We start from the raw sequence: 19,973 nt of genomic DNA, 5'->3' as shown, positions 1-19,973 counted from the left end.
AATTTTAGTAATTTAGAAAAATGACAATTATTCAACTGCGCTGAAAAAATAAATTGACCAAAAAGAGGCCCATATCCGTTCCCTGAAAAAATGTTGGAGGGCTTGGCACAAAAATAAATTGGTCCCAATAGCCAGAAATTGACGCGATAAAAGATAGCATCCTCTTCTTCCTATTCGTGTCCAACGAGCGTGCGTGTCCTAACTGCACAGTGCATGCAATTTTGGCATGACCGAGGCGAGGGAGGACGGGAAGGGGAGGGGGTATGCCGAATTGTGTGGGAAAAGGGGCAAAGAGGGATAAAAGTTTACTGCATCAGGGTCCCTCTCTCTCACTCTCTCTCACTCTCTCTCTCTCTCTCTATAATACTTGAATTCGCAAACACTGAATGGACATTGACCCTGTTCAACTTAACCAGACAGACAACTATTTTTTTCCGTCACCATAGATAGAGGACTATATAATAATGTTCCTAACACGAAATTCTCAGGCGTGGCTAAATATTGCACCCAATTCTCGCGAAATTCACTCGCGTATCTTTTCAATTATCTATATAGAGAGAACCTTTCAAAATTACTTTTAAATTGACTTTCGTCAAAATATAAAAAAGTCTAATTAACAAAAGGGTTCAGAACAAAATTTCTTATAGAGAATAATTTCTCGTATACAATATAAAAGTGAAATATAATATATAATGAAACAGTAAAACCAAAAATTGGATGAAAACAAGGTCTGAAAATAATTAAAAGTAAAAATTTCATTATATATTAAAATTGATTTTAAAAATTAATTTAATCGCGGCATTACTGCAAAAAAAAAATTGTGTTCCCTTCACTGAGAAAAAAATATATTTGAATCAAAAAATCTTTTTTATACAGTCAACCAAAAATTATTTTTGAATTATTAATTAACTATATATTAATCTCCGTATTCAAAATTCAATTATATTCTACAATTTTAATAAAATTCTTGTCAAAATTTCAATTATCTTCAAAAATAATAAAATTCTTCTCCAAAATTCAATTATTTTCAAAAATTTTTTTCAATTCTCGTGAAAATTACAATTATTTTTAAATATAATAAAATTCTTTCGTAAAATTTCAAATGTATTTAAAAAAATAAAATTCTACTCCAAACTTCAATTATTTTCAAAAATTTTTTTAAATTCTATAATTTGAATCAATTAAAATTGTATTAAAAATAATTGAAACTTTGCTACGAGTTTTATCATTTCTGAAAATAATTGAATCATTTAGAAGAAACTTATAAAAAAATTGTAAATAATTGAATTTCTATAAAATCTTGATTATTTCTAAAGCAGTAATTGAAATTTTGACAAGAATTTTATTAAAATTTTCGAAAATAATTTAATTTTGGAGAAAAATTTTATTATTTTTAAAAATAATTGAAATTTTGACACAAATTTTATTAAAATTTCCAAAAATAATTGGATTTTGCATAAGAATTTTATTTTTTTTAAGAATAATTGAAATTTTCACGAAAATTGAAAAAAAAATTGAAAATAATTGAATTTTGGAAAAAAAATTTATTATTTTTAAAAATAATTGAAATTTTGACACAAATTTTATTAAAATTTTCAAAAATAATTGGATTTTGCATAAGAATTTTATTTTTTTTAAGAATAATTGAAATTTTCACGAAAATTGAAAAAAAAATGGAAAATAATTGAATTTTGAAGAAGAATTTTATTATTTTTAAAGATAATTGAAATTTTAAAAAGAATTTTATGAAAATTCTACAAAATAATTGAATTTTGAAGAAAAATATTATTATTTTTAAAAATAATTGGAATTTTGACACAAATTTTATTAAAATTTTCAAAAATAATTGAATTTTGAAGAAGAATTTTATTATTTTTAAAGATAATTGAAATTTTAAAAAGAATTTTATGAAAATTCTACAAAATAATTGAATTTTGAAGAAAAATATTATTATTTTTAAAAATAATTGAAATTTTGCCACAAATTTTATTAAAATTTTCAAAAATAATTGAATTTTAAAGAAGAATTTTATTCTTTTTAAGGATAATTGAAATTTTCTCGAGAATTGAAAAATATTTCCAAAAATAATTGATTTTTATAGTAGAATTTTACCATTTTTAAAGATAATTGCAATTTTGACAAGAATTTTATCAAAATTTTTGAAAATAATTGAATTTTGGAGTAGAATTTCATTCTTTTTAAGTGTAATTAAAATTTTCACGAGAATTGAAAAATTTTTTTGAAAATAATTGAATTTTGGTGAGAATTTTATTATTTTTAAAGATAATTGAAATTTTGCTTAGAATTATTCATTAAATAATTTATTTATTTTATGATAGTTGTTTAAGATTTAAGTTATTTAAAAAGAAATTTTTGTCAGAAATTGAAAAATTTAAGGTTTTGTATTAGAATTCGTAGTAATTTTTCAGTTTATGAGTCAAACAATAAAGAAACAAAAATTCAGAATTTACTTATGAATTTTAAAAATTTAATTTTTTTCAGTACTGTAGGAAAATTGTTGCATTCCTTTCTGATACATTTTTTGTCTCAATTTGATATTCGCAGAAAAATGAAGATATAATAAAAATATTTTTCGTGATTTGTAAATTTTATAATTTGAAGAAAATTTATAAAAAAATGATTGAATTGTAATTGGATGAAATATTATAGAATTAGATTGGCTCTAGCATGAGTTGTCGATGTCGATGCAACAAGTCGTGTCTAGTATAGAAACAAGTAGTATAACTTGACGCGTTATATGCTCTAAGGGACTGCCTATGACTGTCTGGCTAGATCTTGGTTTATACTACTTATAGTCGAGCAACTAGTGCAGCAGAGATAGTTTCAATATTATCGTTCGTCAACCGCCGCTTTCTATAAGCAACAAATTAAATTTTTAATTCAAACTAAACAAACGCTACTTTATTTCTTTTTCAAAGGCACAATAAAAAATGAAAAAGTAGTAAATAAAAATTATGTTAACTAAAATTTTATTCTATTTTTTTGTATTTAATTCTAATTCGTTATTTTTCGTAGGTATTTCATTCTAGTTTCTTGTATTTATTTTCTTCTTGTTTTTGGGGGGGAGAGGAAAATATTTTGAAAAAGTAAAATTAAATTTTTATATTTAATTCCAGAGCATAACTCTAGATTTTTTCTATTCTTTTTTTAAATTTTTTAGGTATTAGATTTTTGGTTTATTTTATTATGAAATATTAGAAAATCTATATTTTTGGTTTATTTTACTACGAAATTTTATTTGAAAATCTAGATTTTATTTTGAATCTTAAATAGAATTTTTCTTAATGAAAAAAAGTGGCTAGTAAAAAAATTTGCTGCTCTCAATATGGACGCCATTGAGTGTCGGTCTTTCATTTATAGGAACTTATAACAGCAAATTGGAGTTTGTGTGTGTGTTTGTGTGAGTAGTGAGCCAACAGTCATAAGAGGGAACAGACCAAAACGAAATCGAATCACCGTGACGCGTCTCTCTCTCTAATGCGAAGAGGAGTGCGCCGTCGTCTGTCTTGCAATTAAAAATACGGTTCTGACCTACTTTGCACATTTGACTGTTGCAATATTGTAGAAATATCTGAAAATGATCGTTCTCAAATTATATATTCCAAAACCTAAAAATGCGGTCATTGAGTAAAGAAGAGGAAGGAGAAGGAGAAGAAGAAGAAAAAGAAGAAGATGCAGCAAAAAGAAAAGTAAAATCTACGTTAAAATATTTTGCAACGTGGATGTAAAAATGTGACCCGTCGTAAAGAAGCGAATAAGAAAATGAAATTATGGTTTAGGTTTAGAACCAGTTTTCTTTTTTATTCTGTTAAAAAAAAATTTGTTTTTCTATTCTCTACTTCTTTCTCTATTTTTTCTACCTTCTTCTATTTCTTCTTTACTTTTTCTCTATTTTTTCTACCTTTTTCTATTTCTTCTTTACTTTTTTCTCTATTCTTCTCTTCTTTTTTCACTATTTTACCACTTTTTTCTAATTTTTCAATATTTTTCTCTACTTGTTTCTATTTATTCTCTATTTTTCTCTATTTTCATTCCTAAAATTTTCATCCTCGGAGCAAATTTTTTCACTTCTAATGTAAAATTTCAATTTTTAATGAATTAATTTAAATAATAACAATTTCACAGAAATTCTATTATTTACCAACCATTTATAAATTTCTTCGTAATAATTCAATTATTTTCATAAATAATTAAATTTTTTACAGAGATTCAATTATTTCATAAATAAAATTTTTTGCAGGGATTCAATTATTTTCATAAATAATAAAACTCATCGCCGAATTTCAATTATTTTTAATACAAATTCTAAGAGAATTTCCCAAAAAATGTAAATATTCTTAAAAATTTTATTAAAATTCATCTAAGAAATTGAATTATTTTAAAAAGCCTTCTTACAACTTATTTATTAGAATTTAAGTATTATTATCAATACATTTTTAATTAAATTTCTTGACAGAATTAAATTATTTTCAAAAATTTTAATGAAATTCTTTCTAACAATTCAATTTTTTAGGTATTTAAAACGAAATATTAAAAAAAATCGTCTCAAGAATTCAATTATTTTCGAATAAAGTAATAAAATTTTTAGCTGAAATTCAATTATTTTATAGAATTTTAATCAAATTATTGTCAAAATTTCAATTATCTTTAAAAATAATAAAATTCTTCTTCAAAATCCAATTATTTTCAAAAATTTTTTTTAATTCTCGTGAAAATTTCAATTATTTTTAAAAAATAATAAAATCCTTTAACAAACTTCAATTATTTTTAAAAATTTTCAGAAAATTGTTGGTAAAACTTCAATTGTCTTAAAAAATAATAAAATTCTTCCCCAAAATTAAATTACTATTGAAAATTTTAATACCATTCTTGTCAAAATTTCAATTGTCTTCAAAAATAATAAATTTTTTTCCAGAATTAAATTATTTTCGAAAATTTTAATAAAATTCTTGTCAAAATTCCAATTAACTTTAAAAAAAATAAAATTCTTTTCCAAAATTCAATTATTTTCTAGAATTTTAATGAAATTCTTGGAAAAATTCAATTATTTTCTGGAATTTTAATAAAATTCTTGTCAAAATTTCAATTATCTTCAAAAATAATTAAATTCTTCTCCAAAATTCAATTATTTTCAAATTTTTTTAATTCTCATAAAAATTTCAATTATCTTTAAAAATAATAAAATTTATTCTTCTTCAAAATTCAATTTTTTCTAGAATTGTAATAATTCTTAATTATTGTCAAAATTTCAAATGTCTTTCAAAATAATAAAATTCTTTCCAAAATTCAATTATTTTCAAAAATTTTGATAAAATTCTTTTTAAAATTGAAAGTATCTTTAAAAATAATAAAATTCTTTTTCAAAATTCAATTATATTCTATAATTTTCATAAAATTCTTGTCAAAATTGCAATCGTCTTTAAAAATAATAAAATTCTTCTCCAAAATTCAATTATTTTCAAGAATTTTAATAAAATTCTTGGAAAAATTTCAATTATCTTTAAAAATAATTAAAATCTTTACCAAAATTCAATTATTTTCAAAAAATTTTTTTTAAATTCTTTTAAAAATTTCAGTTATTTTTAAAAATAATAAAATTCTTCTTTAAAATTCAATTTTTTTTAAAACATTTTTTTAATTCTCGTGAAAATTTCAATTATTTTTAAAAATAATAAAATTTTTTTCCAAAATTCAATTATTTTTGAAAATTTTAATCAAATTCTTGTTAAAATTTCAATTGTCTTTAAAAATAATAAAATTCAATTATTTTCAAAACATTATTTTAATTCTCGTGAAAAATTTAATTATTTTTAAAAATAATAAAATTCTTTTCCAAAATTCAATTATTTTCAAAAAATTTTCTCAATTCAATCAAATTTTTTACAGAGATTCAATTATTTTAAATACAATTTTAATCTAATTTCTCGAAAAATGCAATTATTCTGAAAATTTTTATTAAAATTTGTCAAGAGAATTTAATTATTTTAAAATTTGTTGATAAAATTCTTTATGAGAGTTGAATTTTAAAAAACATTCAATTCTTTAATAAATTATTTATTTTTGTATTTAAATAATTGAATTCTCGTAGAATATTCTAATAAATTTTATAAAACATGAAGATATGGATTGCTCTGAGTCGAAGACTCGGAGTGATCGATGTCTTCATGTTTTTTAACAATTTTGTATAAGTTGTTTAATTTCAAAAAAGTTTGAATTTGAATGTTTTGAAAATCTTAGTTTAAAACTTCAGAAAAAACCTTCGGGTCCAAAAAAAAGTTACGGTTACTTTAGATTCTCATCTTGAGAGTAAATAATATATATTAAGTACATATTCCATTCTTGTGTGTGTAAAATTGTAAATGTAAATGTAAATGAAAATGAAAAAAATCGCAAAATCTTGGTATTTAAAAAGTTGAAAATGAAAAAGGTAATCCAGTGGCACGTGGGAAATTCTGGCGAGGATTGCGTTTTATAGTTACTCTCTCATGCATAGAATTTTTCAATAGAGCAGCAAGAAAAAGGCAATGCATTCGTGTTGAGATTTCCCATGTGTCACTGACGGCGTGGTGTTCACTTTATGAGAAAAAACTTTTGATTCTATTTTTCTTTTATATATTTATATATTATGAACATACTTTCAATCTATAAAATTCGACTTCAACTTCGTTATTACATTCAATTATATTCAATTTAAGATTTTATTTATCAAATCCAAATTATCAATTTTCTTTTCTTATTTTTACCGCTGAAAAAAAAATTTACTATCATTACTATTTTTTTAGCATTTTTATTATTTTTACAATTTTACTATAAATAAAATAGTTAATAAAATAGTAAAATATTTTCCGTTTTTTTTCCATTTCGAAAGAATTCGAAAATTTTTGCATTTTTTTTTTCTTATGGAAAATAGTTGGAAAAATTTTCCAGAAAATCGAATAATAATTTTTTTTGTCCCTACGAATGCAAAAGCTGTTAAAGAACATTAGTTTTTGAGTAATGAACAAATTTTAGCAAACTGAAGCCATTATTGAACTTCGAATGACTCAGATATAGGCATTTGGCAATTTCCCACAGAGTATTTGCAGAAATGATGCGTAATTACAAGCGGAAGATTGACAAAATTGACGAAGCCGCTCTTCATAGCGCAACTGCATTGCTTAAAATTCGCAAACTGTTTTTTTTTTTTTTTTTTTGGTCAAAAGATTGTATGAAAATAAACACAAGAGAATTTTTTTTACAATCGAAATTTACTTTCAAAAGAATATTTCAAAAAATATTTTTTCCTAATTTTTTTAAAGTGATTAAATTTTTCGAAAATTTTCCTATTAGGATTAGAAATTTTGTGAATAATTATAAATTTTATATAATTGAAAATAATATTGATTTTTCCAAAAAAATATTTTATTGCAAATTCAAAAGCAAAAAGTCAGTTAGTGAACATTTTTATTAATTTAAATTTAGAAAAAGAAGACACACCCTAATAACTACAATTTATTTTTTTCAAGTGTCAACGAAAAAAAAAATGCCTCGACGCCATTGCACACACAAATATCTGTTCAATATGTGTTTCATGCGTGTAAATGTGCGACAGACTATATACGAAACAAAGGACCGCTCATTCGTTCGCATAAAACATCAAGTCGCGTATATACTCGAATCGTGATAACTTCCTTCAGCTGTGATTCGTCACGATCAGCTGATTGTCGAATTTCAAGGCAAACAATTAAGAAATCTCGCTTCATTTTTTTTTTTTTTTTTTTTTTTTTTTTTTTTTTTTTTTTTTGAAATAAATCTGCGACACCATCATCGCGAGAAGAAGAGTGTTGTGAACAATATTATATTTTTGGGATAGGTAAGTTGCCTGTGTCGCACGTTCAAAAGTCATCATCACGTATATTCAGGAATTTATTCTTACGTCAACAAACACATCAAATAGCCAACAGCAATATGTCTCTCTGTCTGATACATTTTATCAACACTTATGGAATTTAAAACTCGGAACTCGTCGTAGCAGAGGGGAAGTGATAATTGAATAAATACATTAGCGATGAGGAGTATTTTTTTTTATTTAATTTAAATATGAGATCCTATTCTCGAGATTCACATGAATGGAATTTGGTTCAAGAAAAATTCAATTTAGTTCAAATAAATTTAATTTGGTTCGAATAAAAGTTCTTTTTGTTCAATTAAATTTTATTTGGATAAAATAGAAACTTTCTTGATCGAAATAAATTTTATTTGGTTCCAATAAGTTTTATTTGGTTCAACAAAAATTCAATTTGGTTCAAATAAATTTAATTTGGTTCGAATAAAAATTCATTGGGTTCAATTAAATTTTATTTGGATAAAATAGAAATTTTCTTGATCGAAATAAATTTTATTTGGTTCCAATATGTTTTATGTGCTTCAAGTAAAATTCTATTTGGTTCAAATAAATTGCGTTTGGTTCAAATACACTTTATTTGATTAGAATAAATTTACGTTGGTTCAAATAAAAATTCTTTTGGTTCAATGAAATTTGATTTGGTTCGAATAAATTTTTGTTGGTTTAAATAAATTAAATTTGGTTTGAGTAAAAATTCTTTTCATTCAATTAGGATTTTTATTTGGATAAAATAGAAATTTTCTTGATCGTAATAAATTTTATTTGGTTTGAATAAATTTTATTTGATTTAAATAAAAATTCTTTTCGTTCAATTAAATTTGATTTGATTCGAATAAATTTTTTTTCTTGGTTCAAATAAATAAAATTCATTTGTTTTCAAATTTTCAAAGATTGTAATTTTTAAAATGTTTTCAAAATTAAATTATTTCTAAAAATTCATGCTTTTAATATTAAATTATTATCTAAAATTTTAACTTAAATTTTAGACTCAAATAATATTTGGTTTAAATAATATATTTCTCTGGCTGTGCAGGGAAAATGATAATAAATAATAACGAAAATTGAAAATTATTTCCGTTAAATTTATTTTCCTTTCTTCTACTCTACTTTCGATGCTCGAGATTTTTGAATAGTCTGAACGTTCCGATAGGCATCACATCTAAAAGGACTCGAGGATTTTTCGATATCACTGCTTGATTCTTTAAATCCAATGGCGTAAGCTGGTAAAAGAATTTCTTCTCATATGGAAAAAATTAATCAGAAGTAAATTTTTAATTCTATAATCCTTTAAATTATCCACTTGGAAAAAAGCGAATGTTTTAAATTGTTTGCCATTTTGTTTGCTGCGCCATTTAATAAAATGTAAGAAAGAGAGAAGGAGAAAGAGAGAAAAATAGAAAGAGAAAAAAATAGAAAGAGAAAAAAATAGAAAGAGAGAAATAGAAAGAGAAAGGGAGAAATATAAAGAAAGAGAAAAAAGAGAAAGAAAGATTAGAAATATAGAAAGAGAGAAATAGAAAAAGAGAAAAAAAGATAAAGAAAGAGAGAAAAATAGAAAAAAGACAGAAAGAAAGAAAGAAAGAAAGAACGCTTCGAGTTCCTCTCGAAAAGCAGCTGCGTACGATTTTCGCATATATATATATATATGCAAGCTACTGATTGCTCTTCCAACCCCTTCATTCCAAGCATCGCACCAATATTCTAGGCTACGTATTCTCGCCAAGGCGTTGAATGTTCACTCATTCCACCCGCACTCCGTATGGCGTGAATGCAAGGTGTGTAAATGAGACGGAGATTAGCGACAAAAAAAACAGGACAGTAAAGTGAAACCTTCTGTCTATATAGAGAATGCAGATTTTTTTACCCCCCCCCCCCAAAAAAAAACACCATGATTTTTTAAATACAAAAAAAAGACGGAATTTTTTTTTTTTCATTTTTAAATGAGACAACAATGTTGTGTACGCCAATGGTCCAAATCTTATATGCATTTAGCCAGACCACATCCATAGGAGGGGTGAATGTTTACGACACATTTAGACTTGATCTAATCTGTTCTTTGTTGACCGTCATATGTGAATTAAATGTAATAAACGTACATACGAAGTGGATTATTGATCGTTGTTTTGTCTCGAGTGTTTTATGTTAATTCTGCTGGCATATTATTTCCGAAGCTACAAAATAAGAGTCGAAAAAGTTTTGGACTTTTTGAGAAAATTAAAATTTTTAATTAAAAAAAAATACGTATCTGGTATAAATGTACAATTTTTGTATTTTTATTTTTTATTCAGAAAATTATGAAAATTTTATGCTTTTTTATTATTTTTCATAATACAATTTTAAAACGGTATAATTTTATGTAAGGTTAATTTAAACTTATTTTGAACCTTTTAGAATAATTTATTTGAACCAATAAAAATTTATTCGAATCTAATAAAAGTTCGTTAAAGTAAATAAAATTTAATTTAACTAAATTTAATTAAACTAAGTTTATTTGAATCAAATAAAATTAATTTGAAGGAAAATAATTTATTCGAAACCCAATAAAATTTATTTGAACCAAATGCAATTTATTTGAACCTAATAGAATTTATTCGAACCAAATAAAATTTATTTCGATCGAGAAAATTTCTATTTTATACAAATAAAATTTAATTGAACCAAAAGAATTTTTACTTGAACCAAAAATAAATTTTATTTGAATCAAATAACCAAAATTTTTGAAACCAAAACAAAAATCTTTGCTATTAACAAATAGAAAATTAATTAAACCAAATAAAATTCAATTTCAACTATTCTAAAAACAAGACTTATTTTTCAGAGCGATGAAAAGTAAATCACAATAAAAAGGAAATCGTAATTTGAAAAAAAAAAATTAGTATAAATATTTTTTTTTTATTGACGAGTGAAATTTAAAGATTCGTTGATGAGAAATAATTGAGATTCATTTTCTTTGACATAAAATGCTTGTTCGTTTCTGTCTGTGGACAGGAGTTGAATTTCAGAGATAAGGTCGCAATCTAGTTACTAGGCGTCTAATCTAATCAAGGCTTCAAATTATAAGTATATACATATAGTAGGTATATAAATTATATTCTTTGCAGATAAACTAAAAAAAATTCCTCTAGCTAATTAATTTGCAATAAATACACTGAAAAAAAAATTTATTTGCCTCAAAAATCCGATTACTGGTTGTCTATTTTGTCAAATAAATATTTACTTGAATCAAATAATTTTTTTAATTTAATTTCATTTGCGAAGCAATAATTAATCTGTATTTGAACCAAGAATTTCGCAATTTGGACCAATATTTATTATTTTCAATATTTGATCCCATAATAGTTTTAGTATTTGAACCAATTAAACTAATTAATTTACAACAAAATTCCAAAATTAAAACTGTAAAATTTCTCTAATTCGATTTTTCTATTTTCTTTTATTCCTTTTTCATTTTTCCATTTTTTATTTTCCTACAATGTTCTGAATTTGTAGAAAGTTTATTTAAATATTTTAAAAAATTCATTTTATAAAATAAAAAAACAATATTTATATCGTTAGAAATTAATTTTTATTGGGAAATATTTTTTTCACTGAATTTTGAATTTTTAAAAATATTAAACTAGAAATTGGAAGCCTTCTAAACTTTAAAAGTCACAAAAGAAAATAAAAAGAAAAGAAAGTTTTCTTTCTGCATTTACTATATATGAATTTAATTTAGAAAAATCAAAAGCTCTCATTTAATATTATCAAATTAAGAAAATCAAAAGTATTAATTTATTATCAATTTAAAAAAAATGTTATCAACTTAAGAAAATCATTCAAGGTGAATGGTGGACTGCATTTAAAAGCAGGAAACAATAAAAGAAATAAAAATTATGCGCTTCGTCGACAAGGTTATTTGAGAGCTCTCTGATGGACTTCACCCATTTCCGGAAACATTTATATAAGGAAAGGGCGTCATCATTGACCTAATTTTACAATCGCTTTGTTTAATTTCTCAAGCAAAGGGTTTTTTCTTCGTCCATTTAAATTTTTCTATTTTAATAAACATTGTTTTAATTTTAATAATTTTTTCTATAATTTCACGACTATTAATATATTCAAATGTTCCTAGAATTTTGAACTTCTTTTAATTTTTCCAAAAAAAAATTTATTTGATTTAAATAAATGATTACTTGTCTAATAAATATTTACTTAAAATAATTTTTCAAATCAATTAAAAATATTATTTTAAGGAATAAAAATATTTTTTCGGTATTTTAACCAATAAAAATGTTTTTTTCTATTTGAACCAATAATTTCGATATTTAAAACAAAATACCGCATTTAAAATTAATCTATATAAAAATTATCTGATTTTGCAGTTATTTCCTAAATTTATAAAAAAAATTTATCGCTAATTAGTACTTTATTTATACTCTAATTTTAAAGCACTTTAGAAGTGACTATTCATTTGAGAGGCGCAACACGAGTAATGCAGAAAGCGTGTTCCAAATGAGAATCTCTACTTCGAGTGGAAGACAAATGTCGTCAACTAAATTGCACATAACATATTTTATTTGAAAAATTTTCTGGAGCATTTTAATTTTAGATGGAATTTCTTTTTTCCAAAGTGTACGTACACTGACTTATGTTTCAAAATAATATAAATATCTATAGACATCTGTTTTTCCCAATGCTTTTTCTTTCGTACTTTCTTTTAATACTTTTTCTCAACGCTTTCTTTCAAGTACTTCTTTAAATATATTTTTTCTTCAAATTTTACGATTTTTCCTTTTTAAAAAAATTTTTATACTTTTTTAAAATAGGTATTTATTCTCAAATATTTCTTTTTTTTTTTTTTTTAATAATACTCTAATACTTTCTTTTAAATACTTTTCAAATATTTTTTCTTTGTTCTTTTTAATACTTTGTCTTAACTCTTTTTTTCTTTTTTAATTTTTTTTTCTTGTTTCTAATTCTTTTTTCTTTTTTTAATTCTTTTTTTTAATTCTTTTTTCTGTTTTTTAATTCTTTTTCTTTTTTAAATTCTTTTTTCTTTAGTTCTTTTAATGCCTTCTTCTAAATACTTCTTAAAATATTTTTTCTTATTATTTTTAATTCCTTTTTTTTAATTATAAACTTCTTTTTCTTAATTAATATTCCTTTTTCTTAATTATTTGTAATTCTTTTTTTAATTCTCTTTAAATACTTTCTTTCAAATACTTTTCTAAATATTTTTTCTTAAATATACTTTTTCTTAACACTGCTTCTTAAAAATTTTTTTTAATGCTTTTTCTCGAGACATTTTGCTTAGCGGAGTGAATGACTTTTTTTTGCAAAATTCTAGAAAAGTGAACAACCGAAAAATTATAAGCACGTGTGGGAACTTAACTGTTTTCAAGAAAAAGCACGTAATGGCTGCAACTTCTGAACTATTTTTATATTCCTGCTTCTGCATACAGTACACATAAGCATTCGTACAGAAAATTCTATATTTACATTTTTTAATGCCATCGCCTTTTTGTCCTGCCCACTTTTTTTTCTCACAATGAACCAAGAAAAATAACACAATTAATATTATAAACAAAAATTTACTTTTTTGTACAAAAAAAATAAATTTCTGTTTAAAAATTTACTTTTTTGTATAAAAAAGTAAAGTTTTGTTTAAAAATTTACTTTTTTGTATAAAAAGTGAATTTTCTTATATAAAAAAATTTTTTTTTATACAAGAAAATATTTTTTACAAACAAAAAAAAAGAAAAAAAATAGCAAAGTCTTATTCTGTAATCGTTTTAAAAAGCAATTATTCAAAAGGTCAATTAAAGGCGACAAAAAAAGTGCAAAAAAAAAATGTTTCATAAAAAAGCAATATGATATTCTTTTATATCTCTCCTATTTTATTCACAATCCATTGAAAAAAAATACTTTCAAAAGCTTTCAATTGGCTGCAATGCAAGATTAATAAGAATGAGTTATGAGCCTCTCAATTACCATATTGATGTGTTCTTCAAGTTCAGTAAATTGTGTCAAAAATTAAGTTTATTATTTTAATGGAAAATTTATTTGTTTCATTAACTGCATTATCAAAAAAAAAAAAAAAATGAGAGTCAAATTAACAAAACGTTTTTTTTAATAAAAGAAAAGTTATTTTTACATCTGAATAAAGTTTATTCTATTGATAAAAATAAAGTCCTGATGAATTGTGATAAAAAAAGAGAAGAAGAAGAAGAACTGTATAGCGTTTAGCACATGTTTACATAAAAACCAGTCTGTTTATATTAAAGTAGAATTTACATTTTTTACACTTTTTGAAAAAAAAATTTAAATGACACATTTTTTTAATGTAAAGATTATTAGCAATAGTTGTGAGGTGAATTTAACCTAAATTTTAATTCACCTTGTGTTATATTTAACATTATTGGTGTAGTTCACAAAATTGATTATGTAATTAACACATTTTGAAGGAACGAATATTTTTCCATTTAAATTTTTGTCTACAAAAAGTTTTTCAATTCACTCAAACTTTTTATGTTTGCAAATTCAAATTATTTTGATATTGAATTGAATTTTATTAATTTTTTTAATTTTCTAGTCAGATATACGAAAAATATTATTAAAAATTTTTATTCAACTACAATTCAAGTATTTTTTAGTTAAATATTAATTTTTTAATTGTAAAAAGAAAAATTATTTGGAATAAAATTAAAAGAAGTAATAAAAATATAGTTCAAGTGTGAATAATATTTTTTATTTCATTTTCGGTGTAAAAAAAAATTTTCTCTGTATTAGAACAAAATATTAACTAAATTAATTCCTAAGGAAATAAATGTTCAATTTTGCAATATTTTCCGTCGTATTTAGTCAGTGTTTGAAAAATATTTACGAACTTGAAAGTTAACAAACGTTGATCAACGAAAAGAATTTGTTTAATGTATTCGAATATTCCTTTTAAGAAATATTCAACAATTATTGTTAAAGTGAAAATAAATTTTTTTTTATTTATTTTTACGGCACAATTGTTGCGATATCTTTGAAAAACTGATAAATATTAAAATTTCAAAACAGAAAAGAAAATATTCCAGACCTTTGGGAAAATGAAAATATTTCTTCGAAAAAGAAATAGAAAAAGCTTACAATTAGAAGAACAAAATTTGCATTTAAAAAATATTTTCTGTCGTAAAAATTACTGTCATTGAACGTTCAAATGAATGAAATTTTTTTTCTGTTAAAATATATTCGTAAATCACTGCGATTGCAATAAAAATTTAAAAACATAATTTTACATTTAGAAAGTATATAATTAAATTTTTTTTAACCAAAAACGAATTTTTGCAATTTTGCGAATTTTTGCAAAAAATTTTTTTCGCGAAAAAATAGAAGAAATATTAATGAAACGATACACCATATGCACGCATTGAAATTTTTGGGAAGGAAGGATTTTTACAATATTGCGCAAAAAGCGAGAAGAGAGCGTGGGTTTTCTGAAGAGAGGCGAATTGAAGAAAGAAAGAAAGAAAGAGAAAAAAAAGTGAGTCAGGCATGAAATGTAAAAAAGCAAGTTGAGTCTCGTCGCGGTCACTCCTGAATCGTGCGAACGACAAAGGATTGGTCTTGAGTATTACGTCATTTCTCAGGCGTTCTAACGTCTGGCATTATCCTCGTCTAGCGCTTGTCTAGCCGGCAGTCTCGACACGACTAACACAGTGAAATAAAGCAGCGGGAGGCTCGACTTGTTCGTGAATGCTTTTCTATGTATGCACGTATCGCGTCCGCGTGCGTGTTCACATAGACTATTTTATCATTTGCTACAAACACACATGGTCACTGTTTGAAAGCAAAAAAAAAAAAAATAAAAAACGAAAAATAAAAAGAAAACCGCGCTTCAATCTAGAAATTATTTTATGAATCCGATTTTCTACTATTTGAGTATTTTTCTTTATTTTTTTTCTTCTTTTTCTACTTCTTCGTTTTCTACTTTTTTTCTTTTTTCTACTTTTACTTCTTTTTCTTCTTTTTCTCTTTTTTCTACTTCTTCTTCTTTTTCTCTTTTTTTCTACTTCTACTTTTTTTCTACTGCTACTTCTACTCTTACTTTGCTCCCTCTTTTTCCAAAAAAGGGAGCCAAGTAAAAGTAGAAGTTTTGCCCCATTTTTGTTCCCTTCTTGCCCCTTCTTCGGAACTGTCAAAATTTGCTCTGTCTTTTTGCCCCCTTTCTATCCTTTTTTTTGCTCTATTTTATCCCCCTTTTTGTCCCATCCTCGTGGCTGTCGAATTTTTCCTCTATTTTTGTCCCCTTTTTGCCCTATCTTCGTAGCTGTCAAAATTTTGCTCTATTTATGTTCCCTTTTTTGCCCTATTTTTGTGGCTGTCAAAATTTTGCTCTACATTTGTCCCATTTTTGCCCCAGTCTAGTTACCTTTTTGTCCCTTTTTTGCCCCTTCATTAAAACTCAAAATTTTTTTTCTCTCCTTATATCCCCTTTCTATTCTTTTTTTTGGCCCCATTTTTATCTCCTTTTAGTCCCATCCTCGTGACTGTCAAATTTTTGTTCTATTTTTATCTCATTTTTGCCCTATTCTCGTGGCTGTCAAAATTTTTCTCTATTTTTGCCCCATTTTTTCCCTTCTTTGGAACTGTCAACATTTTTTCTCTCTTTATATCCCTTTTCTATTCTTTTTTGTCTTATTTTTGTCCCTTTTTGCCCCATCCTCGTAGCTGTCAAAATTTTGCCCTATTTTGGTCCCCTTCTTGCCCCTTCTTTAGAACTGTCAAATTTTTTTCTCTTTATATCCCCTTTCTATTTTTTTCTTGCCCTATTTTTGTCCCCTTTTTGTCCCATCCTCGTGTCAAAATTCTAATCTGATTTTGTCCCATTTGTGCCTTGTCTTCGTGGCTGTCAAAATTTTTAATTTTACTCTATTTTTATCCCATTTTTTCCTATTTGTCTGTAAAAACTTTGCCCTATGTTTGTCTCCTTTTGCCCCAGTCTACTTACATTTTTGTCCCTTTTTTGTCCCATCTTTGGAAGTGTCAAATCTCTACTATTTTTTGTCTCTTTTTAGCCATATTTGTGTTCGTTTCTTGTCCATTATAGGGGGACTAGAAATATTTTCTCTTGTTTTGTCCCTATTTGCCCACTTTTTGAGTGTGTGAAATCACTGCTATATTTTTGTCCCTTTCGTCTTATTTTTGTCCCATTTTGCCCATCTTTAGTAGTGACAAATCTCGATGCTATCTTTTTGTCCCCTTTTGCCCATTTTCGCTCCCTTTTTGCCCATCTTTGGAGAAGTCAAGTCTCTGCTATCCTTTTGTCCCTTTTTCCCATTTTTGTCCCACATTTACAAGTATCAAACCCACCGCGATTTTTCCATTTGAAAAAGTGGGAAAAAATCCCAACGACTTTGACATTCCTACAAGAAGGGATTAAAAGTAGAAAAAGAATTCCAAGGCTTTAAAGAAGCAGAAAAACACTCGTCGTTTCGAAAATTAACACAAAACGTATTTATAACGTTGACCACATTTTTTTGGGGGGTTTATCTAAATTTAATTTTTTTTTCATTCGATTATTAGAAAAATGACTAAACACGCACAATTTGGAAAAGAAATTTTTTGAAAATTTGAAGATTTGAAAAAGAAGTGAATAATGCATATGAACACATACACATATACGCAGGCGTGTTAAAGAGACGCGCGAACGACACACTTGGTTTGAAGGCCACAAGGCTGTGTGCTAGACGTACCTTGATAGTTGGTGTTAAAGTCTCGTCTCGTCCTTCCGCGGCCACAAGTCCCGGTTGATTTTTTTTTATTTTTTGTTTCCTCAATGTTTGCTGATGATTATAATAATAATATTGCTGTCTTTTTGGGAATAATTATCAAACGACATGAATTTAAAGTCAACAAGTTTTGTCCAATTGCCGGCGGACGTCACGTGGAACGTCCCTTAACTCCCGTTTCTTCCCCTCCAGTTCAATAAATATTATATGTGCTTAAATCTCGACGATTTCAGATGTAGGTCCATCTCGCGAAAATCTTTTTGAAAAACACACTATTTAACACCACTTTATTTTTTTTTGTTTTTGATTCTTGAAAACGGTTTCTTGTCCTTTAATATATAGTCAGAGCACTGATTTCATTGCGGAAAAAAGAAAAATTGGTAATATGCAAGGTATATTTGCACCTTGATGGGTAATCCTGAAGTTAAACGACACTGTTTTATTTGATGGAAAACGTGGGGTAAAACGTGGCGCGGATTAGAGGGTACGGGATGTGATGACACCACGACACCAGCAGACGTTTGGACACCGGGACTACCTAGTCGTAGAGTGATTGGGAACGCGACTGGCCAAAGCACTTGATTCGCGCGCGGTTCGGTTTGCCCGTTTGCCTGCGCCTCTCCCGTGCAGTTTTTTTTCGGCTGAGTAGTAGTATAGTAGTAGTCCTATAGTAGTAGTAGTCGTAGTATTCGTAGTAGTCAGTCGTCTTGGTTTTGGTGTATAATGTTTAATGAGAGAGTGTGTTGAGCGCTAATGTCTGTGTTTGTGTGTGTGTGTTTGTGTGAGAGTGCGTGCGCGCTCACGGGTAGGCGAGGGGTATAGTTACCGAAATGTTAACCTCGTGGAACCACTTTTTATTGAGTGTCGCAAAATTCATAGGAACCTCTAAAGAGAGAGGGGCGGCCACGAGGCGGAATGGCGGGAGGATCAGGCGAGGGGCAACATCATCCCCCCCACTACTACCACCTTTTTCACAAACTACATTGGCCCCCCTTCCTCCTCCTCCCTAGAACCCCGCGCGTTGCCCCTGGTCGCGTTTGCCAATTCTTTGCCCCTCCATGAGAAATATACTCTGGCCCCCACACACACACACACACATATATACACTGTCCCTCCCCAAACCTCGAATCAACCCTCTAACTCTCTCTCACTCTCTCTCTCTCCCTTCCGCAGAGAGAGAGAGTCCTCCCTCGCGTCGCGTCCCTCATCCTCTTTCTCCTCTTCTTTTTCGCTACTCTCTTCCTCCTTCTCCCTGCCCCCCTCTTTTTAAACCCCCAGACCTCCTCATCCTCCTCCTCGCACCCCTCTACTAAAAACCCCTTCTATGCCTCTGACGACCCGGCATTTAGCCCGTGCATAGCCAAACTTATGTACAGTTAGCTGCGTCGAATAGTCGCGCCGATTTTTCTCTCTTGGACGAAGGCATCACTTGACTTGAGAGTTTGCTTCGTGAATTTTTTTTTTATTTTTAAACCTTGATTTTTTCACTATTTTTTTGAAGGTTTTGCTATTTGGGATATGGGACTAATTATGAAAGAAAAGGGGGACCGGTAATTAATATTCGATAGTAGGTAATGTCAAGAAGGTAGGGGAAAAAAATTATGATGAAGAAAATGAGTTAGATATTTTGGAATTTGTTAGGCCTGAGATAATTATTCGATTTATTGCAACAAATTAATTAATAATAGTAATTTAAGAAACTAGGTTATAGTTAATTAGCTGAAAAATTAATTAAGCAAGATACTATAAATTTGAATTAGTGGTAAAAAAAAAGTTGTTTTATGTGTGAAAAAATGAGTTCTTGGTTTTAAATTTAGTAATATTCTACTACTAAATTAATATTATTCTACTACTAAATTAGCAATTTTCTATTTCTAACTGAATTCTAAGATTCAGTAAAATCTTCACTATTTAATTGGTAAACACAGTCCACTCTCCCTAAATTATATTAGAAAATAACTAATTTATATGACGAGAGTAAATTTGTACTATATTGTAATTATAAACCTAATGAATAAATGAGAAGCACGATATTTTACTAACTACTAAATTTGATTTAGTTCAAATAAAAATTTTATTTGCGTCGAATAAAAATTTCTTATTTAAAGCGTATAAATAATTTACTATTCTTTTGGTGACAAATTTATTTTTACTATTTTCACAAATAAATTACTAAATTTTTGTTTTATAAATTTTATCTGTGCCGAATGAATTGTTCTTTTATTTAAAACAAATAAATAATTTAGTAAATTCACAGGCAAATCTACTTTTATACCTATTATTTATTTATTTATTTATTTATTTATTTAAGA

General features: G+C 26.1%; 1 protein-coding gene across 1 annotated transcript in view; it reads right to left on the bottom strand.

Moving 5' to 3' along the window:
* Positions 1 to 18,945, bottom strand: part of LOC122508198 (broad-complex core protein) — a 128,191-nt gene extending 109,246 nt beyond the window's left edge. Inside the window, exon 1 of the mRNA XM_043621382.1 lies at positions 17,626 to 18,945. The gene's annotated coding sequence lies outside the window, so the exon portion shown is untranslated. The remainder of the gene's footprint in view (positions 1 to 17,625) is intronic.
* Positions 18,946 to 19,973: the final 1,028 nt, after the last annotated feature.

The sequence above is a fragment of the Leptopilina heterotoma genome, unplaced genomic scaffold, assembly GCF_015476425.1.
Source record: "Leptopilina heterotoma isolate Lh14 unplaced genomic scaffold, ASM1547642v1 Lhet_53, whole genome shotgun sequence".
Classification (NCBI taxonomy): Eukaryota; Metazoa; Arthropoda; class Insecta; order Hymenoptera; family Figitidae; genus Leptopilina; species Leptopilina heterotoma.
This window is presented reverse-complemented; position numbering and strand designations above follow the sequence as displayed.